We start from the raw sequence: 24,268 nt of genomic DNA on the forward strand, positions 1-24,268 counted from the left end.
CAATTATTTTTTAAAATAAAAGTTTTTTCAACATTTTTGTGTATTGTCTATGTGAAAATAAATTATGAGAATTTATTTAGATTTTGAATGAAAAATTTGAAAGATTTAAAATAATTAATTACCAAGGTATAGAATTAATGAATTAATGAATCTCTCAAAATCAGTCGACCGCGCGATGTGCATCGATCTCGTTCGCGTCATATATCGAAAGTTATCGAAGGCAAGTTATATCAAAGTCAAACGCGAATGCAGCCAAGCTAGATGTTTTTACGGTTTTATAAATTCCCATCGAACAGTTGGAATTGTTATCGCGAGAAAAATATTTTGGCGACCCAAAAGTTTTCTCCTCGATAAAATTGACCAGTGCTTTATCGATTGGATGTGTGCTCCATGATTATATTTCGTTCATATTCAAATAAGGCAGTACAAAATAGTCAGGTCATAGAAAAATGTAATTGTCATTCAATATTATTAAAACATATTAATTATTTTAGGTAGTATTAATTATTTTTAATATTAATATTTCCATCTACGTTTGTTAAAAATTTCGCAAACATGGATATTTTTTGTTGCAAATCTTTCGATTGCGATTAAAAGCGCAAACGATTGGATTCGATTGACTCGGCCAGTTAATGTTGGCCATTTAGCTTCATATTACGCCAGTAAATGTTCCGATAGATACGTAGGGACGAAAGCGTGACTCGTGGATGTAACGTGAATCGATGAAGAGAATAGATAAATTCTCAATGATCGAGTCTAGGTCCATCGCTTTCCCATCCGGAAAGAGTCATCCCCACGGCCGCGGCAGTTCTCCATCGCATCGCACCAATCGTGATCGAAAACGCATCGCACTCGTTCGTCCGACTCGAATTTCGCGCGACGAGCAAACCTGAGGCATCCGACGGATGTTTACGGCGAGAATAAAGCTGACGACGTATGTAATTCGACTCCTATTTCGTTATACTGCTTTAGAGAGAGAGACGATGCGAGCGAGCGCGGTACGACGTGGGTTCGGCGATACCGGATCACGACGCTCTCGTTTTTCAAAGCCGACGGTTTTGTCCGTCCGCTGTTGGCGCAAGGAATCATCACCGCGAAATGATCGATGAACCCACGGTGAGAATGCGAACGGCCAGTTATACAACCGCTACGCTATATTTTACCGCTATTTTTTAACAGATAATACAGAACTTTCTAGTTTTCACCGATATAAAATGGATGAGACAAACGACCGACGTGGAAAAGCTTAAAAGATTAGTTTTGAAAGTATTAGGTTATTAAATACAACAGTTTTTGTAGACTTGTACTATGAAAACTGGTATGTCACACAAATATGTATATTTTTATTCAATTTGTTGTATTTTCTAGTGATTGATATATCGACTTGTGCTTAATGCTATCATAACAATTTCATAATGCACCGCTACATCAATCTCTTATTCGTGAACCGTAGCTGCAAATGTCCCGCGCTCTATTCATTATCCAAAATCTTATACGCGACTAACATGACGGGATTACAATAAGACATAGTCGCGTGAGAAGCCGGAACGCTTTCCTCCCACACGGTCTTTGTCCCGCTTTCTCTTTACCCCGGAATCAAGCTGGTCGACGGGCGCTAATGAACGTTAACCATGAATAATTAGATACGGCAGCGCTAATTGCCCATTATTAATCATCGCCGCGCAATCGCCAGGATCAAACATTGATCGCGACGATTGCGCTTCCGCCCGTTACGCGGGATTTGAATTCGGTTCAATTATAACGAAGGCCATCCAGCGCGGCTTCCGGGCCCGCGCAAAGACGAGCTTAACCGCATTTCGACCGGAAGGCCGCGGTCGTGCGCGTGAGCGACCGTACGTACCATGTGAGCTTGAGGGCGGAAAACGTGAATAATTTATTTGCAAGGAATCGGAACAGCTGCGGCTACACTGACGATGGTAATGACGACGACGACGACGACGACGGCAGCGGTGCGGCTCCGGTTGCATCGTCCTTGCTCGCGGCAATCGCGCCAATGGTTCCACCGTTCGCCGGCCGGGCGTGTACCATCGATTTTGGCTATTTATGCCGGGATATAGCGGTTCAACTAATATTGCGCGGTCCGCTGCTGCGATATGGAAAAAAAGCAACCGACCGAGCGAACGCGAAACCGAACCGGCACTTTCATTCATGAAACTTTAATACCAGATTTCGCGCGCACTGGATTAAAACTTGTTCCGCCTTCGCCGACTCCGATATCCTTGCCGCAATATCGGATATACACGCGGCTGACGTGTCTACGACAAACACATCTCGCTTCTGACAACGATTAATTATTGCGCTATGGTTATCGAGCGTCGTATACCTTTCTCCAAAAGTGATTTGAGAAATACTTGTATACGAATTATCTGATAAATAATATTAATTCTTTAATATCGTTTTTTTAATTTTTAGAACTAAAAGTTACTGCACGTTAAATACATTATACGCATAAATATATTTGGGGAAAAAATTGTTGCTACACGTTGGTAAAACAAGTAGAATAATCCATTTCCGATTCGGACAAAGACTGAATAAAGAGCGAATAAACACGATTGAATGAACTTGTTTCGATAAATGACGAGCACGAGATGAGCCCAAATTGACATCGAAATATTCTATCTTTTGTCGGTACATTAAAGGAAAGAGACTGTTATGTTCGATCATATTTGTCCTAAATATTCGTTTGCCTTAGTTCATCCTTACTATCTTTGTTTGGATTCATTTAGAGGAATGAGTTTTTATTTATTTGCCGTATCATGTTTAAATACCTTTTGTATCTTTAATTAGCTTATGATGCGAACGGCTCTTATTCTTTGGAAAACTTCAAAAGATTGTTTCACGATTGGTTCGATGAACTCACGAAACAAAAATCTCCCCTGGCGTGCGAGTCGATACGCTTTTGCCTTCCGTACGTCGAAGGAGTTTCTGTTCCACAATACTATATTCACCGCTATTATCTCGCACGCGACCGATATTAGGCCACGCCGAGTTTTCCCTCGATTTTCAATATGCACGAGAGCGCATTAAGTGCCGTTGAATGTAAGGCACTTTGCCCAAGAGTCGCCAATTTTTTTTCCGAGTAAAACATTTCAAAAGAACAAGAGAGACGGCAATACAGAAACGATTCCGGTAAAGCACTGTATATTTACTAAGCGGAGTACAGCGTAAGATAGTATCTAAGATTGCTAACAAGTCCGGAAAACCGGAAAATCAGAGAACTACGATAAAAATCTCTAGAAGTTCGTACTATAGCGAATAAAAGTGAGGCAAGGAATTTCTAAAGTAACATTCGACAGTACTTCCACGGTATGTTAATTACTACACGTTGCGCGTTGTGTTAAAAAAAAAGTTAATGAAAAATTTAGTAATAGAAGCTAAGAAAAGAATTCATATACAATGAATATTATATTTGGTAAAAGGATATTATCATTGGCTCTGATGCCCCACGAGAGTGATTGTTTTCGAAAACGATCGACGCGGTTGCTTCGTAGAGATGCAAACTGCTTCAAGCGTCGAATACTTTTGACATCCTATACAATAAGCGGATGCATCGAACGCAGCGTTGCACCGGCAAGTGAAGCGATCGGAATGTAATTCAGCGCGAGAGCGAAAGCGTAAGCTTCGTCTGGTATTCGCGATACTTTGACCTGGGCGCTTTTCGTGGCGAAAATATCCGACGTATTTTGTCGCTGGGCCATCGCAGAGATCTGGATTGGCTCTAATGCCTCTGTAATACCGGCCATCGCTTTTTACGGGTCGCTCCGGCGACACGAGTCCCCTGTATTTTATTTTGTCGAGGTTTTTATCGTGCCCGGAGGGAAGCTGACATTAAACCTTTCTGACTAAAAAAAGACTTAAAATCTCATTTTTTTGAGAAATTGCTTGTGAGCTTTTTTCTTTCTTTTTTTTTTTTAAATTTGAAATGTAGTACTTGTTAATAATGCGCTTGATAGCATACCTCCAGTAGTCCATAACAAGAACAAAAGGGAATAATTTAGATCATCGGATAACTAAAGATATAAATTTTTTATGTAAATTTGCATTAGTCACAAATAATTATCCTAAAATCGTTAAAAGTGCTGAATATTTACATTTAATGGCAGTTATTAAAAATGACAATTATCAAATTATCATTGAAAGTTATTGCACAATTCCATTTATCAGATTGCTTTAATCAATCCATTTGATTCTGACCATTTCACGAGTACCTAGCATTGGAAAAATGATTTGATTCATAAACTTATATCTCGCTGAGATGCCAAATGTAATATAACTTTGGGAACTATTATTTGTTCTTGACCAGAACCAGAGAACGGCAAGAAAAAAGAATCTATCACTTGTTACGTCTGCAATTTCTAGGATGAGTGAAGGATTTACGATTTACCGTTAGTGTGATTGTAGGAGACCGTTTCGCGGGTCTTCAATTCATCCTTAATCGCGTATATTTCAACAAAAGAAGCACCTTATGGTCGTCGACTCGAATCCGTTATGCGATAATAAAAGTCATTTACATTTTGATACGAGCTGATGCTCGCAGGTATGATGACGTGAAGTGTATTCTTTTCAGAAAAAGATATTGCACGATCAAGAGATATAAATGATGTTTCCGACCGCTCTTATTCTTATGTACGAGTCGTTAGGTCAATTTAGAGAGACTTTATTCGAACCAAAGTATCATTACGTAAAAAGAAATTGGTTTTAATAAGAATTGAGCAGTTCCTCTACAATTAATCATTAACAGTTGAGCTATACCGACTACCGTAAAAATCTAATTCTTTTTTTGATTTTCAATAAAGTTAACTGCTATGATGCTAGTTGAAGCTGAAATTGAATGTTGCAAAAGTTAAAGTTGAATGTTAAAGAATGATAGGAAAAAAGAAGGTCGAATGAAATTTTCTTTAAGGAGAACTAGAGTTTAAAATGAAGGAAAGTGCGAAGATCCTGCTGTATGTTTCGTATGTCTGCCTCGTTGGCTGCATCGCGAGAAAATTTCCGATAGTCTTCCTGTTGAAAAGAGGTCCATTTTCGATGTTTCATATTTCCTACGGGGCACGAGTAAAACGAAGAAACAGTGGGCGGACTCGACGCGAGTCGACTGATCCTATCAAAAAATTGCTTCGCTTCTGGCGCCCGAATGTCTCGAGTGTTCCTCGTACCCTCTGCTGATGGTAACACGCTCCAATATCCTCTGTGTGTACTGTTCCCTCATGATCAATGGCTTTTCTTCATTTCTTTTCTTTTCCATCTTTTCCTTCACATCTTCTCTCTGAGAATAGTTTTCGCTAATTAGTTTTCGCCCGACCATCATATCTGCTAACACTGTACATTCTGGAAAGAACCAACTGCGTGTCCTTCACTTTTCAATGAATAATTGTTTATAGATAAATCAGTCTTAATAAGAACGAGATAAAATATAACAGAGCATCACATTCGCCAAGTTTTAGCACTAATGAATCACAGTCTTTTTTAAAGTTTACAGTTTTTTATCGATAAATAATTACATAAAGAGAGAGAAATACACACGTGAGAGAAGGAAACCAAATTAATCCAATGAAATAAATCCATTTTTAAATAAGAAATTATCGTTTATCGTACTAGTACATCCATCATTTTTTGAGATTAGCGACATTTTCGAACTTATTACTAAAAAATTACATCCGAGCGGGCAACGAAGCTAAGTCCTGGCATGTCTCATTACGACCGCTTTGCTGAACGTGCAGCGCCGCCGACATGATTTTTCATCGCGCAGATGGAGGTCGCAAGCTCGTCGCCGGTGTAAGCCGCGTAACAACAAGTCACTCCGTCGGGCAGACAATTCAATCTTGGCGAATTGGCGGCACAAGGAGGTGCAGCTACCCACGAAGAGAGCATTATTCTTCGTCCTCCACCTGTTCCTTCTCCTGGCTGAAATTCGTCCGGGAACGCCAGAGATAGTAACAAACCGCCTCTCCGCGTTGACGTCCACCGTGGAAAAAAGCTGCCATAACTTGGCGTGGAACTTCCGGGCATCTCAGACATTTTCACTTGTTCCTCCACCAAGCTGAAAACTTCTGTCACCGGGAACGTTGCTCCGCTCGCGCTTTTCGAACCGGCAAAATTTCATTCCATTCTCGTCGAGAATAACGTTTCGCGCGGTTGCGAAAAACGCTTTTGCAAGAAGTGTCATCTTCAAAGTACGAATCCGCTTGCGAGTATCTTGCGACACATTCTGATTATCCCGCACTGGATTTTATATTTTTATCTCTTTTTTTTCAGTCGAGAAACTCCATTCCGAGATAAAAAATCCGCAATGAGAAATGTCTCCCTCTTTTTCTCTTTCTCATACTTGTTAAGAAAAATCAAGCCGTTGGATGAAGGTAAAAGCGCTCGACGCGACGGATCCCGGTAAATTATAAGATCTCTTCAAAGTGATATTGCCTCGTCCCCTATTTAATTCAAACTAGAAGCATACGGCGTAATCTCGAGACGTGTAAGCGTGCAATAAATCCATCTCGGACATTCGAAATGTTTTCGGAAATGTTCGCCAGTGCATCTCGTTAAGCAGATTCGTCTCCGCACACGTGGATTTTCCGCGACCGATCCATTTTCATTCGTGCCCCATGCGCGCTCGACGGAAGACATTCTTATCTCGGGTACAAGAGATATCGACACGGCGTGTCTCTGTCCGCGACATCGTTCGCCTCTCGTAATTCTTCCAAAAGCTTTCCCTTCCATTTCCCTCGGTGGGTAACCTATCTCCCCGATTTGTCAGTAAAAGACGGGAGAGAGATCGCGGTGCGCTCAGCGACAGCCTTAGAATTCCCTTTTCTTCCTGTCGTTCTTGCGAGTTACTACCTTGCGAGTTACCACAATTGACGCAGTTAAACAGAAATCATCGGGTCAATTTTCTGATTTTAGCTAACATTGACAATTCTTCTCAGAGACGTAAAAAACTCTACAAGCTCTCAATATAAGATGTGTATATTGCAACGCATAGGGATCAGATAATATCTATACATATAAGTTTTATCTTACAATTAGTCCCATTTATATAACTAACTATATTAATATGAATCAGAAATACTTGCTTTACGTCTTCTTGGCAATCAATGCAACTGATTATAAGTCGGACTCGGATTCAGCTGAAATCGATTGGTCGTCCTTATTTTGTATAATACAACGCTTCACTGGGGCTCGTACAACTAACATATTCTGACGCATTAATATTACAGTCACGAAAAAGGACAATGACCGACTCAACCGTTCGATCTGCCAACAGACTTTGTCGACAATTGCTTGCGTTTAATAATTAAATCATGTAGATTCAATCGATATGGACAGACTCGTAGTTACAGTTTTATTCGATTCACGGAATAAAGTTTATCGTGTGTCGCTTTGTTACTAGTGCCTAAGTAGATTAAACATTGAACAGCCAACTATCCGAGGTATCTTTCGGCAACGCGCGGCCCAATATCAAGTGTCAAGCGTCTGATTAAAACTTTCTTGAGCCTACGTATAGCACCGGCAGGCAGGTACTTTCACATATTCATGAAGTTTCAAGTCGAACTCAGTTCTAGGATATTTCTAGCCTCCGCCCATGGTTTGTATGCAAACGCCGACCGCTCGCGGCCGACGAACTTGTTCCCGTGAAAAATCATCAGGTTCCGCGGACGGATCGCAGAGCGACCTATTTCAGGCGCGCATGGTCACTCCGATGCAAATTGCTTTAACCCGCTTAAAAGCACGTTATTGGCACTGGGTGTCGTCAGTGTCAAGGCCCGCAGGGCAATCACGCTGCCAAATGTATGCAACGAGACACACCTGAAAGCCATACAAATCTATAGTTGCGACAGCGCACGTCTTTTCGTCTTGATAGGCGAGTAAAAAACTATAATAATTTCAACTTTGTTCCTTTATGTCGCAAGAATCACGTTTGACGATGAAAAAAATCCTTTCGCAACGACATAAAAGACGAGAGAAATATTGTTTATGTCGTCAAGTAAATAACATCGTGTCGTACAACGTATCGTAATTAGTTACTAAATAATATATATGTTTGCGGAATAGTCTATTTCGTCCAATATTGTTTTCATTATCAATAGTGCTTTTGTCTTGAAATATTTCCTCAATTTGATGTGCTGCGGTAATGCAAACACGATTTTGGCGAGTAACTGTATTATACGAAAATAGACAATAATATCACAAATTTTGATCACCTAATAATAGTATAAAGAATAGTATAGCGTGGTTAAATATGCCCAAAGGTATCTCTGGTGTCCATAATTATTGAAAAGATAATCTAGTGGTCATTAGGCATATCCGTATATATCACAGATGACATATTAGGTCAATAAAATAACTAATGTTGTAATAATGAAGGGACGAGTATTATCATATATATCATCAATAATTACAGATATATCACAAAATTAGTATCATTAATTATTAGTACGATCAGGCATCACATTAGTGTGAAAATTATCTTGTACATATAATTAACTGAGACGTATATAACTAAAATTTTACATATTTAGGTACATGTTATGTTAAACATATGGCTAAAAAAATCATATAATTATAAGATAATTTTTTTCTGAAAGTAATTGAATTAAAGTACTCACTTAGCTCGTTATTTTGGAGTCAATATGATATACTATCTTGTCACTCCGGTCTTGTAATATAATATTAATTACACTACACGTATATACAACTTTTTTACTTCACATTTTCCATCATTATCACGTATAATTGATAATACATATATACTATCATCAATTACCGCATATTGCAATGATGAGATATTTCGCTATTTACGAGATTTCTCTCGTGACGCTTTAATTTTTAAATTCTTTGCATCTTTATTAATTATTTGCCATCATTTCTGCTTGCACGCATATAAATATTGTTCAGTTATTGATATATATTTATTTCCTTTGCACACAACAGAAATGTCAAATTGTTTATTAGTGACATGCGTAATTACACAGCAAAGTCGATTACATACTCGACATACTGAATTAACAATATTTTTATCGCAATGTTTGTCCATACGCTATGTAATTAAATAAATTGCATCAATCAAAGTATTGGAAAGATTATCCGTTAATGCAGAAGGTAATGATTTCCGCGAAATGCGGAAAACAAAAGCGAACAATATGGTTTAGTATAAAAGAACCAATATATCATTAAGACAAATAGACGTGAAAATAGACGATATGATGTTACAATGAGATATGTTACACAATATGCATACGACTCGACATTTTCATGAAAATGCATAAAGTCGGCGTTGAGGGATAGATAATCTCCCGGGGAAGGCCACCGTGTAGTTCGTCGACCAGAAAATAATTCTGAAAAAGCATAATTACGTATACTATATGTCAGTTCGTGAAACTTAATTATTTTTTTTTCCTTACCTTTCTAAGCGCGCGCGGGTGCTTCAGCAGTGTTTTCTTTCGATAAAGCTCAAGAAAGGACAGAGGAAAGTTGAAGATAAGTGCGAAAACACTTGAGTCTTAACAAAGCTGCCGTTGCCATATAGACTTATCACTGTAATTTTCTAGCCGCGAAAGTATTTGTCGTCTTATCTTATGGTCCAAGGTGATGGTGCGATCGATAAGCAGCAGTTATTCAGCAGAAAATGCGATCTGTCATCGTCACGTATCGTATCGCGTCAGATCGAAATCGCGTGCGCAACCGTTCGATAATTATCTTTGACTTTTTTCCGACTCTCTCGACAATTTCGCGCACGCGATAAGAATTTAACGCGCGTGATGCTGCAACTTTGTGTATCTGTATCGATTGAAACACGAGCGAGGCGCGTTATGTACCTAACGGCAGCTCATACGCTTTATCTTTTAATTGAATCTTGGCTGTTTACCGTGCCTGATTTATTCGCGTGTACGCGAAAGAATGAAAACCGAGACGAGTCATCGAATTTCCAGCAGCCGTCACCGTGATATTTTGCAGTCATCCCCCCGGTTGTTTATTCGCGTCGACGACAGCGTATTCTCCACAAATTATTTCGTCATCGTGCGTCAAGTAGATTCTCAGCCATCATTCTTTTTTAAATACACACGAGTTTTATGTTTATTTATCAAATATATCCTTTGATCGAAACATCGATGGCCGACCGCGAGCGTAATTTTGATGCCGGGACACGAGCCCACAATAATTTCGTCTTTATCGTTAAATGATGTTCCGTTTGTTGCACGAGGTTGCTTTGTGTACAGCCAGTTTTGTTTAACATGGTCAGCGTGGTTAATTTCATCGAGTATTTTGAGCATCAGCACCACAATATAACAACGGCACGATTGCTCCGTCAAAACTACCACAGATAACAACCCAATTCTCCCCAATTCATTTGCGTCATAACATGCAAAACGTTCTGCGTTTCCCACATCATTTCCTCTTCCTTTTTTATTTGCAAATCCGTTAATTAAGTTAAAGTTTAATTCCCGCGATGTAAGCGATTTGAAATCTACGAAATTTCACGAATTGAGGGTTGCCCCAGGACTGCAAATGAAAAGCAAAATATTGCTCTCCATTTAATCTCAAATGAATTTTAACACAGCCTTAATTAGTGCGGATTACCAAGTTCTTCTTACGAAAATATTTAAATTTGAACATTGAAAAGCTGTGTGAAAAAAAAGAAGAAAATACGACATCCGATCAAATTTTTCCTGAGAGAAAATTGCCTCGCAGGGTTCGTTAGAGAATAAAGTTTTACTACTATAAGGATTTTGTGGGACACTCTACATAATTTCTAGCGAAGACTCGAAGAGCTTAATTGGCGCGCACGTTTCACGAACGACGCGCCCTTTCGCTGTTATCTACCACACCCCCCACGATTATTCGGGCCATGCATATTCGCAAATGCAGCCGTGCCCGCTTCGACAGGTTGCGCAGCGTACACTACGTGTACACTACCATCCAGCAAAACTCACCAACGAAAGTTTTGACAAGCAGGTGGATAGCGCGGCCTAGTTTATTTTCCAGGTATACCACGGGGAATAGACGTTAACTCGTTAACACGTTTTCTCTTCGAAACGAACAATACGTCGCGCGTCGGTGACCTGCGATCGTACTGTTGACACGATGAGTCTTCTTGATTCTTCCGAAGGCGTGTTATTTCTTGCAGTATCCGCCGAGAGTGCATCCTTTCGTAGTGTAAACGAAAAGGAACGTATCGGCAAATCTTTCGTCATGTTCGATTCAAGCGGTCCCACATCTGGGCATTGTCTGTTTCACGATCAAGTGGAAAACCTAATAGGAAGATAGAAATATTAGGGCGTTGTTTTATTCACATCATGATACGCAAAATGTACATAACGAGAAATATTTAAGATAGATTTAAAGATCGGCCAATTAAAAATCTATTTTTTTACAATTAAAATGTTAATAATAAAACGGTTAAATAACAAGTCCAAAAGTATAAATGTCCAACTTTATTGTATTTCGAGAGTTTTCACTCGCGTTAACGTACCTTTACAGATTGACTATAATTACTCACAGGAAAAGATATTGCGCGCGACAATCGAGTAAATTATAGAGCATAGGATTGATTGCCAAAACGTAGAGTGACGTTGCGAATTGTGACACGTATAGATTTTGCCATTGTCGCGAAAGCTTTCACCGAAGTATATGTTGCGTAGTGTCGTCGAACTACAAAAATGATGCTGCCATTGTGAATTTGTGCAGCCGTGAATATTGTCAGTGTTCCGGAAGCTTTTGAAAGAGGACGCACTATTTCCGATGTACCGAGGCATGTCCCGGGGTTATGGAGATTGACGGGTGATATTAATTCGGTACATTTTTAGTCACGACACGGCACGACACGACACGACACGACGTGGCATGGCACGATCTCTGAAAGGACCGCCGAAAGTCGCGCGCGAAAAATCGATGCCGAAGTGCGGCATCGGGATGCGGAGCGCGCGGATCGCGATAGAAGCCACATAATAAAGGAGAAACGACGTCAGAAACGAACTTACGGTACAACTTTCAGATATTTATCAGGACGAACGCGTATCGGCGGGATGCAATCACTTGCGACTGTATAGGAGTTATAGGGCCGTAACTTGCCGTCTTATGCAATTTTGAATTATGCCTCTATTTACGTTCGCGCATTATGTAACCCAGCCGGGCGATATGCTTTATATGCCGGGCGTTTACGATATCACGCTCGCTCGAAAAAAGATTATACTTCGGCTTTGCTACGTACCGGAGAGATCGCACGCGTAATAGTTTAGCCCCAAAGATTATGCGCTCTTAAAAGCTCGCGATATTTTTCGCATCGTCCATTAATCGCCTCGGCGATTTGCACGCGCGCTCGCGCACGTTATCCAACCAAGACTTTCCGAAAGTTTCATGTATGAAGATAAAAGTTCTTTGAAATCAAAGGATATATATGAATGGATAACATTTTATCTTTTTCGTTTAATTTCAGATACATTTTACCTCCGTAGAAATTATATTTGTAGTTTAATGCATGTTAAGTATTGAAAAGATGTATACTTTGCTAAAACTAACAATAAGTAGATGGATGTGATATGGATATTTATCATATAATCTGTTTAAAATATCTATTTAATTGCTACTTAGGATAAAAAATTGTATAAAATACTGTGAAATAAGAGAATTAAACTTAAACATAATTAATCTTAGAGAAGGCTAACCAGACCGAAAGCAAACACAAAAAAGTGCTCTTTTCGGCGGCCATTCTTGCTGACCGCGTTTGTCGCGGTTTTTCAGTGGCACGAAAAGAACCGACAAAAAAGCTTACTCGCAATGAGAGAGTGAAGAGATATTGAAGAGAGTGAAGAGAGGAAGAGAGAAACTGGAACACCTTTCCCCAAAGTGAAAAACGTTAGCAACGTCCGCGCGCATCGTCATTAAAGTCGAAAGTAAAAGAAGATTGTTCCTGGCATACATTTGTAGGACACGCGTCTCCCGCGGGTTTGCGACCGAAATTTTTACGCTCACGTGAAATTAGAATGTTCCGATTCAGCATCAATCGATACATCCTCAATCGGATTCCGAGGATTTTGCGGCAGAAATTTCCATCGAGAGATCAGAAACGAGCAAACGTTGTTTCGTTGCAATGAAATTTATATCTATATATATAAATACATATGTGTGTGTGCATGTCGTCAATGCAACGAAATATTTACATATAATTGAGTTTGCATAGAATGACCCGTAATATTCGGTGGGGGATTCGCTGGAGACTCGCATTGACAGCATTCGGAACAATAAAGATTATGTTCGACGAATGGTCGTTGAACCGAAATCACAAATTCCCTTGTACGGTCATCGCTTGTGGACATCCTCGGCTTGGGGATTCGCTTTTAGATAGTAGATAGGGACAGTGGGAATCTCGTTAATCCATTCATGCGCGTCACTAATTAGATGACGAGGCATTTGGCTACCTTAAGAGAGTCATAGTTACTCCCGCCGTTTACCCGCGCTTGCTTGAATTTCTTCACGTTGACATTCAGAGCACTGGGCAGAAATCACATTGTGGAGAGACGGCAGGTCGTTGCATCTCCAAACAATTATTACAGTTCGATCGTTTGCTTCGACAGCCCGATGGCGCGTCCTACAATTTGGAATTGCAAACGGGTTTGGGAATAGCCTTAAACTTCATTGTAGATTATAGATGAAGTTAGATGACACTATTGTTCATGGATTCAGTATTGAAGTTTCGATTAAGTTCACGACGGAGGTAATACATTCTTCATGTGCTGCATGTGGTTCGACGGAAATGTTTTATTAAAATAACATTTTTTATAGACAACTATGCAAGTACAGAAAAGAATGTAATATAATGATATGTTATATTGAATCCATCCATCGAGGTTTTGAAAAATATATATATAATATATTCAATATTTAATATAACTTTTTTACTCCTTTTCATTTATCACGAATTGGGAGGAATATCGACGGTAATTAATAAGATCTTTAGATCGGGTATTATTAAAAGTTTAAAATAACTTTTTGGAAAAGCTTTTTATAAAGTATGACTTATATATCAGAGATTTAAGGAGAGATTAATATTTCGCTTTATATCGTTAAGCGAATTTGCCTAAAATGAAAGACGAGCAAAAAAGATAACAGCGAAGGGTAGGTAGATATTGGAGCTTTTGAGCAAACAATGTAATAACTTAGCAACCAACCCCCTGATTATGACTGGCGGTTTTAGCGTAAATCGGGAGCCTCCGACTATGTTCTTATCTGCGTGCACGGATGTCTCAGTTTTTACGTGAAATATCTCGTGTTTTTATAAAGTATATCGGGAGATGATTAAAATTGCGCGCGACCTCGCCATAATATTGTAATACAAATTTTCATAAATACGATGCGCTTCGCGTACATTTACGTAATATTTCTCATTACACGAGCGTGCGACGTGATTAATGTTATTTATGTATATTTATTGAAATATTATATATACATACAGCCGCGAGCTCTCTCTCTCTCTCTCTCTCTCTCTTTCTCTCTTATCAATTTTCATCGGGCCACTCGCATAATGCTACGCATCATCATCTCGATCCGTTTAAGCGTGTTATTTCCAATAATGATTCGTAAATTTGATCGATTCAATTTTACGTAATATATTTTCGAGCAACCGCGCTATTACCTCCCGCGTAAAAACCACAGATATGTGATTACATGGGAAGAATATCCTCGATGTTTCACTGGGATCTAGCATGCCTCATCGCCGTTTACGTCGGCGATTTACGGTTGTGAAATAGGTGTGTTTACTAAGCGTTCGTGTCCTGGCCTAGCCAAGGCGATTATGGAGCAATCGCGCTTAAGAGATAATACCGGGTTAAGGTGCTGAGAATCTTGGAAAATTGGATTCTCCGAAAATGCTTCGTATACTGTGACTATGGCCTGGCACTTTATCACGAACAACATATACTCGCATATTGTTCGTGTTGTATGAATTGCGATGTGCGATACATATACGGACATAGCATGCGTCTAAATTTATCAATATTTACAAAATAGAATTTAAGAATTAAATTTTAGCGGTACGCTTTGTTTGTTGTAATTAATTGTACGATTCTCTCTAGCTCTAGAACAAATTATAAGCACCAAGTTTTTAACGTTTTAATTTTCGAAAAATAAACAAGATACATAACAAGAAAATAAAAATGTATCTATCTTAAAGTTACAAAAAAGTATAATGGTTTATATATACACACATAAGAGAAACAATATTTTAATTATATTTTTTTGTTTAATAAATTCTCTGCACAAATTTCTGTGGAGCTTATTCAAAAATTGATACTTGCAATTATTAACAAGGATATAGTTATCAAATTAAATAGTAAAACGGATTGATGGTATCTATCAAAGAATGATTCAAGAACATTTGTTTATTTAAATGAATAATATTAATACAAGCCGTACTACGGTTCTTTAATTTCATATAATCGAATGGTTTCGTAATTGAATTCTAATAAAAAATCCTCGCTTGCCATATCAGATAAAATTGAATAATTTCTTGAAGTATTATCCTGTCGAGTATTTTCTCCAGGGCATCCTGTATACGTGGTATCATATTCCTCGATGGTCACGTGAGCGCGCATCTCCCCTATGAAACTACACGAGTATATACTCGGAGCATGTACTCGATGCATGTAGAAAGATCGAGTTTCTGTTGCCAGCACCGTTGCAGTTTAGAAGGATCGCTTTCTTTAGAGAAGTCCAACATGTTTGATACGATTTGCACGTACGAGATTGGATATCCCATGAAAGTAACGTATCGATCAGGGCACGCGCATCTTTTAACGGCCGACAGAAATGCTATTTTTCGGCATCCGAATCTCGGCAAGACTTTATTGCTTAATCTTTCTCTGCTTTCTCTTTCTAGCTCCCCCCCTCTCTCTCTCTCTTCCTGGATTACTAGATTAAATTGGATTGTTCTTTAAAAGGGAAATCTCAATTCTCTTTTATCTTCAAAAGCGTACGTCTTTCAGCTGTTAAAAAAGTGAGCGAAACGCTTTGAGAGAAAAGTGCAATATTTTATTTTTAATATGTTTCTATTTTGATTTTTCCCCACTATGTTATTAGAATATTGCTAAAAGAGATTCATGAGGATCTATTCTGAGATTAACGCATTTGAAAGCGCAGAAATTAGTTAATTACTGCTTATCGCTTAAACGGTCACGTTAAGGGGGACTGAATCAGATCGAATGATTACGTTGCTAAGATGGCTTTCCGACTAATGAGGAACTGTAGATTAGTATGTATCGCCTGCATGCGCGATTTGTCGATATACAGCATGCTAATGCGTTTCTGCATGTAACCAGTATACGCATCGTAATGTGACGTGAATTCAAAATCCCTTATATGCTGATATTACACAAGCTAGCGTGCATACGCGAGTTGCCATGGTGTGAACACGTATTATCTTTTGTTTTTAAGTAGTTGAACGAAACCTCTCACAATTCACCCGTTTTCTTTCAACTCTTTCGCCCTCCTTGATTTTTGCATCCTTCGAGTTGCCTGATCTCGTACACTCGAAAGACTTTATATATTTGCTACAAATCGCTGATAGATGATATTTAGCGAGCGTTTCTCAACAAATTTCAGAAATGAATATTTCCGCAATGGCTTTGCGAGTAACATATAACATGACAAAACGGCAAAATTTAAATAGATATTTAATATTAAAATTGTTGATAAATATTCAATAGCTGTTTGCCATGACATCTTGAAGCTTAATCCCGTAGAATCTTACGAGAAACTCCGTATATAACATTCTTTCTGTTTTTCTCGCTGGCACGCGGTGTTGGTAGATTCCGTCATCCTATCGAAGTTTGTTGGGCGCGTGTGATTCGAGAAAATCGAAGGGTCGGGCTGATTTTCCGATGTTGCTGTCTCTATCTTTCCGATCAGTGGCAGTAAATCCTCCGGCGTGATAAAGCTCACGCCAACAGTTCTAATTGTTTTTCCATGAATTTACGCGCGCGCGCGCGCGCACACTCCAGCGAAAATTGTATACACAGCACGCGTCCGCGAAATGAGGCCCCATAGACACAAATTGTCTCTTACTCTCTTTCTCTCTCTCTCTCTTGAAGTATATGTTCATTTACCGAGAGAATTTCACGAGTACCCGAGAATGAAAAGGCCGAAAAAACGCGTCGTGTCATTAGCGACGTCGGGTCTGATTGTGAATTTGTATCGCGGCGTTGATATTACAATGCTGAGATAAAGATAAATTGTACTATAACTAATTGTTGCCGTAAATATTTAATATCATCGCATGCGACGAGTGTCGTGCATTTTAAAATCGCGTGTACAAGCTGAACCGCCGTCGGGGATATAAAACGTGCATTCGCGCTGTAAGCTGTAACGCATGCATTTACATACAAACTGCGGCATAGAGATCGGACGAATTCTCGTTCCTCGCTATGCCTTTTATTGGTAACTTTTCAAACTGGATGTGCAACTCAACAAAAGAAGAGAATCGATAGGAACATGGTCCATTAACGACTCGAATGCACCAATTTTTTCCACGTGAGATACGAAACAACGAAACGCGGATACATTGCAGTTAAAAAAGTGTACAAATATGTTACCGACATAAATTTTTACTACCGACTTTACTATCGATTTTATTAGGCATAGATTTTTCACTAAAGAGATTGAATAAAGCTCATAATCATTTCTTACTCGAAGGATGAAATGAGAATATTTTCACGACGACGGGAAATCGAAACCATGCAGATCTAATAAAGCAGACTGCCGAATTATTTCGTTTTCGCACGCATGCGACGGACGATATAAACAGAGAGATGAAATAGCCTCCGCACTTGCCGCAGCCCGATTACGCACGTATCATTCGTTCGCGCGGGAATAGTGCTCTCGCCATCGCGTCCGTGTGTCATGTGTGCATAATATAGCTGCAACGGGCGACGCGACGGCCCCGGGGCACGCGAAACCGCGGTGCTGCGGCGGCAAAGCCGTGGCCTATTATAGGATGCAAATGTATATTGGCATTATGTTGTTGAAAATTGCGCGACGCGGCTGGTAATCCGACATGCGAATCGACAGCGCGCTTCCAACTCCTTCGAGACACGGAATTCGTCAACGAACGATTCCCGATCGTTGCGCTTGTATTGCGACCAGCGGCTTAGTATCGATCGCATGCTTCGGTGAAGATTTTACTGAGTGACTATTGTCTCTCGTGCGTTTTTCACGAAATTGAAGTAACTTAGGTTCGCTTTGCTAGATGTTGCTTTATTTTCTTGTTACGTTCAAGCTGATGAGAGCAATTCTTGTTACAGATAAATAAAATTTCTAGTTAAACAGATTACCTTTCTCGTAAAGAGTGGAAGTCTTCAAAATCTGTCAAATGTATTTGTTGATTTAACGAATATTTTTCTCAAAAATATATACATCGAATATATTTTGTAAACTATGGATTGTACTATTTGTTCGAGAGAATGTTTATGCACGTTTTGATTTCAATCCTCGTTTAATAACATTGCTGTTATGACGCAATTTTACGCAATTAGTTGATTGTTCAATTTTCTGAAAATAAAATTTTTATTTAGTTTATTTGCATTTTTCCTAAAAAAATAAGTTGTCAGTTATCTTCAAATTCTTCATCAGCTACGTTTTACTTTATTCGACCAACGCGAACGTTTCCATATTTTGCGCATTTTTCACATTTGGCAAATTAATTGCGCAAGGCAAAATGCTCACTCCTATAATGCAGTGCATAAGTTAATAATATAAAAATATACAAGAAAATTCTGACGAGAGATGAGCGATCTCTTTGTTCCGAGCGGAACGATAAATTGCGAATAACGTTCGATGCATGGCACGCGCGACATTTCAAAGGCCCTAGCTTTACCGTAAAGTGCAATGGCTGCGGGGGTGGCTTTGGCCATCTATTAAATCCTGCGCGCTCACTGATTCGGGCATTAAAACTTTAGGTCATCGAGCAACGTACGCCTATGGCAGTCCAGCTTGAAAGGGCTCGTTGTGCGAAGCATGAAAAGGGATAACTGTTGTATAATCGTCAGTCGGACGGGGGGAGGGGACAATTCGGCTCCTCCATCCCTGGTCCATTTGATTTAATTGAATTCTAGTCACGTTCTCATCATTCTCCGTCATCAGCTTTCGGTAAACTAAGCTTTTTGCGATCCATTTAACAAATCGCCGCGACAGCGATTTGTACCGAAATTATTTTGCAACGTTGTTCACGCTATCGGCGTGATCATAAATATTTCTCACTCGCGCACCGTCTCGGGTGAATTTAATCTTCTATTTCTCGAATTAGAGATATGTTTGATTTTAGAATTCGCATATGTAAGAATTTCATACTTTCTGGCATCGCGATAAATATACCGGAAAATAATCCGAGAACTTATAACGCGCGCGTCGTATCGAAACGCGTGTCGAAATTGTACTTTATCCGTTTCGGCTTGATGTCGTTACAATGACGTTCAAGATTGGCCCGTGGCATGAAATAGAGAGCGGGCGTAACCTATTAAATGTCATTTAAATACCACGCTGTCACCTGAGCACTGCTCATGGTCATTTACCGTATGCCTGCCCGATAGTACGAAATGCAGACTACCGTGAAATTAATTACCAGTGTACTAGCGAAGACTTGGCATTATATTTCAATTTTTCTACGGGATGCATATGTACGATGCATATGAGCCAGCGTGACTATAATTGTGCATCACGACCCCGACGCGTGTGTTAAGATAAATGCAGTCATACAGATAATTTCATCGGTTACCTTACACCTTACCTTACTTCTGTGTTTAATGCAATCGCGATAAAACGACGCGTGTCGATGAAGCATTTAGCGCGGCTAACATTAATAAGATTTTTTTCGCTGCTTCGTATAAAATCCGAGTCGCGTTTGCGCATCGCGCATGCGATATCGCAGTCGCTAAATTCATTTCACCGTAAAAGCGTAATAAAAGAGTGCGCGATCTCATAAAGGGGTTTCCAGCTCATTCGTACGCGATAACGCTCGGGTGTAATTAAGCCATTGCATCACGCTGCCTGATTAAAAGGATTAAAATACACCCCTCCATTTTGCGTTGCGTTATATTAATAGTAATCTACGAATGTCCCATCCGACATTACACGATTTGACAGGAGTTATCTCGCACGGCTTTAATGGAATTTGTTGATTAATATCCCTAGAATTAATACGGAAATATCGCGCTCGCTAAATTGCTTCGCTATTGCACGATCGAGTTTTTGTTATTGCATTCGACGACTATCAGCGTTGCAAATTCGATCGCGCTATGCGTTTCACAAGTGCATTTGTCATTATCCGCTCGTTTGTAGGACAGTTTTTAAAACTGATTTCGATTTATTTTTAGATAGGACGGCTGTGTTATTCTATTGCTTCAATTTTTCATAAGCTTTTTTATGGAAATACAAAAAAAAGGAATCATATTACGAATAAATGCGGTAGATATTATATAGCAAAATATTAATTATTTTGTAGAGTTATTAATTTATGGAATAATTAATTAACTCATATATATTGTACTATTCATATATATTGTAAATTACCGTTTCACAGAGAATAACCAAAGATGGTTATTGCACGTATAATAACGATATTATTTACATTTATAGAATTGCTAATAAATGCCACATATCTATTAATCTGCGGTAGCTATTATAATTTCTCTAATATCACTGTATGTAATATTAACTTCAGATACAAATATAAGATAAATTATATAAGAGTGAAATCCGATTGAATATATATGAATGAAGGAAAAAGTCATTTTTGTATTGTGCCACGTTTCAGTTATTTCATTTATATTCTAAGCATACATATCATATTGTTACATTTGATCCTCTTTCAGGTATATATATTCTCCGTCCTTACGCTCATTGTATTTTTTATTTACCATTGTCTGCTACTTTCTTTCAATCTCCTTTTTCGATTTATTATTCGTCTCTTAAAAAATATGTGTGAAAAAGAAATAAACTACCTCACGTGTTTGGTCTTATAGTCGAAGAAAGAAACGGCTATGCTTTTCTATCTCACATATTATCTCATTGCGTAATGAAAAGCCTGAAAAAAGAGACAGATTTTTCCAAAATCACTGATAGTGGTCACACACACACATTGTGAAAAAATATTTAAACATATAAATATTGCGAGTTTTGTTATTAAAAAATTGCACGAGGAGGCGGGGTGTTCTTTTTAACGCAACATATCGGGAAGTGGGAGATAAAGCACTTCGCTATTCGGGGAGGACTCGATCGTTCGGACGGCAAAATAACAGGCCCCGGCTGGCATGAGATTTTATGGGTATAGACGGGCACTCGATACGGTCCGTATTCCGCTCTACATATATGCATTCAAAAAGTGCCACCCATAGTGGAAGTTACAACGCGTTGCCGAATGTGGGGGCATATTTTCAAACAAACCTTTTTTATGGACCGGCTGTACTGGTGAGTAATAAAACACTTTGGTACTTCCACATCAGGGTAGTTTGGGCCGTTTGATCCTGCGCATGTATCGTATGGGTTTGCCCTCGAATCGTTCAGTCAAATTCGGCGTAACATCCTTAGAGAGGATCGCTGAAAAAATGCGACGTTGTATCAATGAAAAAAAAAATATTTACTCCATAAAAAATATATATTCTTCAAAGTAAAACATTCGACTATCTAATCAAATGACACTGGCCGTTTTGATCGATATATAAGTTTTCGTGTAATTAATATACATATTTGTTCCATGTTTGATTACATGGAGAACGCAAGCTGAATACACAAGCGTTAACACATATTTACTATGCTATGCATCCATGTTGCAGAGGATGCAAAAGGAAATTGAAGACGAGATTCTCGATTCGTAAGGTGGATTAAAGAAATAAAACGAGTTTCTTCAGCAACGTGTACCGCGTTAAAAGCTCCGTATTGTATTTCTTATTTAAGCGGTCGAAGAGCGAGAAGCACGATGAGTGTGAAAACTCCGGACGGACGTGGAGGAGCGTCTTAAAAAAATCTTCGGAGAAAAGTACAGGAAAGGTAGAGTTTTCACGTGGTTTCCCGGGCACTTTCTTCTTTCCTGTCTGTTAGTCTACCGTCTTTACTCTTCCACCACGGAGAATGGTTTGCTTTTTCCACGTCACGGAATCGCCGCCGCGGAAAACGGTGTGCAGACCTTGCAGTTGTTGAATCTTCTGTGTTTGTACATTATCGCAGGAAGAAAGGGGAATATGGCTGCATAAAATAGAACATGATATCTTACTTTAAATTATAATAAAATTATAATTAAAAATCTTGAATTTTATGTATAAAATAATTTATTCTTCAAAAATAAAATTTGATAAAATAAAAATAAATCAATGGATATCATGTTGCTAAATGCGTATACCATAGTTAATAGTATATAGTATAGTTATGAGCTTTTATTTTTATATACGACTGTAAAATTTTTGTCTCGGAGCACAACTCATTTGGCTTCATTATATGTATAGAGCTTTTATATGTAGTATATATGACTAAAGTAAATTGAACTGAACAACTGAACAACTGAACTTAACTGAACGGATATACCCAATCTTCTTGCTTTAACGCGACACAACGCGTTCATCCATCAGGCATTTCCAAAACAACATACGATTTTTTGCATTTCAATGCTGTCTCTCTCTCTCTCTCTCTATCTCTTTCATATACTCGTTTGCGGAAATGCAAATATCCATCACGCAAAGCGTCAGGCAATTACTCGGATTTAATAGTTCGTGAAAGTGTCGTTACGCCTGTTGTCATTCTATTCATCGACTGTGCTCGGACGGATTCGTTGTATATTTCCATTGTTCATAGCAAAACGTCGACAATCGTGTGTGCAAATAATAATGGGAATTTCTCACATTTGATGTAATTTGCACTTAAATTTCTTTAAATTCTGTGTGATGCAGTTTATATATTATAAATAATATAGCGACGCGTTCTATATTTTTTAACTATTTTACACAATCTTTTTATGAGGCGTATTTGAGCTATTAGCGCATCTTTCACCAACTTAACGGTTGCAAGAATAGTTTCTTTGCAGACGACAGTTATCTTTCGGATAGAAAAACATTTACATTGCTCTTTCACTCAGCAATGAATAACGAGATGATGCCATGTACTTCCAACGATACTTTCGTCCTTAAGTCACAATCAGGTTTATTCGACAAGAATATCGTCCTTCTTCTCGTGCTCACTGACCAGTTGAGTTTCTTGGTCGTCGGCTAAAAATTTGGAACTATTTGTCTTCGGGGGCGTAGTAACCTCAAGATTTACGGAACCGACAAAAAAGTTAGCGTTCCAGACGGACAGAATAGTAACTCCGAGAGCCAGTTGTATCGATTCGCGCCGTCGGCGTCGAGCAAAATTCCGGCTGTCCGTCAACTGTTATCGAACGTTAGTAATCGCAGCAAGAATCGAGCGAGTTTTAAGTTGCCGTTGGCAAGAGACACGCGAATACATTCTGGACTAAATCGAGGACGAGGTCAAGGGTGAGTTTCAGCGGGGCTTGTCTTTAAAATCCGTCTGTGGACTTAGGTGGTACCACCTTCTGTGTGTAATCCGCTCCTACCTGGGATCGCGCGCAATCTCGATTGCCGATCTAAATTATCTCGCTAATTTTGCCCGGTATCGATTGTACACAAATCGGGATTTCTCTTATCCCCCAGGGTATCTTAATTGCGCATCGAACTCGGACGCGGCTGTTTCCTCGGAAATGGAGCACGCGAGATCAGACCTTTTTGACCTTTCGTTATTTAAGAACACGACAGATAATTAATTAAGGGATAACGATGGCCATTGAAAGGTTCCCTGGTGGTATTATAATGACATCCTATGATATAATGATATTTGTCTTCCCTCGTTGTTCGGAAGAAATTCGTTCGCGTTCCTCGCTTATGACTATTACGAAAATATCGGAAGTATTCGAAATTGGCTTCCATTATTTTCTAGCACTTTCTCTCGCGGATACGACCAATCTGGAAATTGTTATCCCATATCATTATTACATTTATCGCGATATTCGCACGTATTTCCGTTATGAGTCAAAATCAATTTACCTTTTCTATTTGAAAAACGTCAAGTTCTCCATTTATATGCAATAAAACCGAGCCGAGACCACAGTCCATTTATGTAAAATGAGAAAATAAAGTGCGTGTCTCGCGTAAAAAAATTACAAGAACAGAATTACGTCTGCATTATTATCGTGAATCGATACAATGTCGATTCGACGAGCTGGTTT

General features: G+C 39.0%; 1 protein-coding gene and 1 long non-coding RNA gene across 6 annotated transcripts in view; one reads left to right on the forward strand and one right to left on the reverse strand.

The window, feature by feature from the left end:
- LOC143893878 (neurotrimin) overlaps positions 1 to 24,268 on the forward strand; it is a 298,243-nt gene that overhangs the window by 112,399 nt on the left and 161,576 nt on the right. The gene's annotated exons all lie outside the window — the stretch shown is intronic.
- The window catches only part of LOC143893883 (uncharacterized), a 220,244-nt gene that overhangs the window by 50,620 nt on the left and 145,356 nt on the right, over positions 1 to 24,268 (reverse strand). For both annotated transcript variants that reach the window (XR_013255945.1, XR_013255944.1), the window contains exon 3: positions 21,442 to 21,594. This is a non-coding gene — a long non-coding RNA (uncharacterized LOC143893883). The remainder of the gene's footprint in view (positions 1 to 21,441; positions 21,595 to 24,268) is intronic.

Source organism: Temnothorax americanus, unplaced genomic scaffold (genome assembly GCF_048541705.1).
Source record: "Temnothorax americanus isolate GAGA-0224 unplaced genomic scaffold, ASM4854170v1 Scaffold13, whole genome shotgun sequence".
Classification (NCBI taxonomy): domain Eukaryota; kingdom Metazoa; phylum Arthropoda; class Insecta; order Hymenoptera; family Formicidae; genus Temnothorax; species Temnothorax americanus.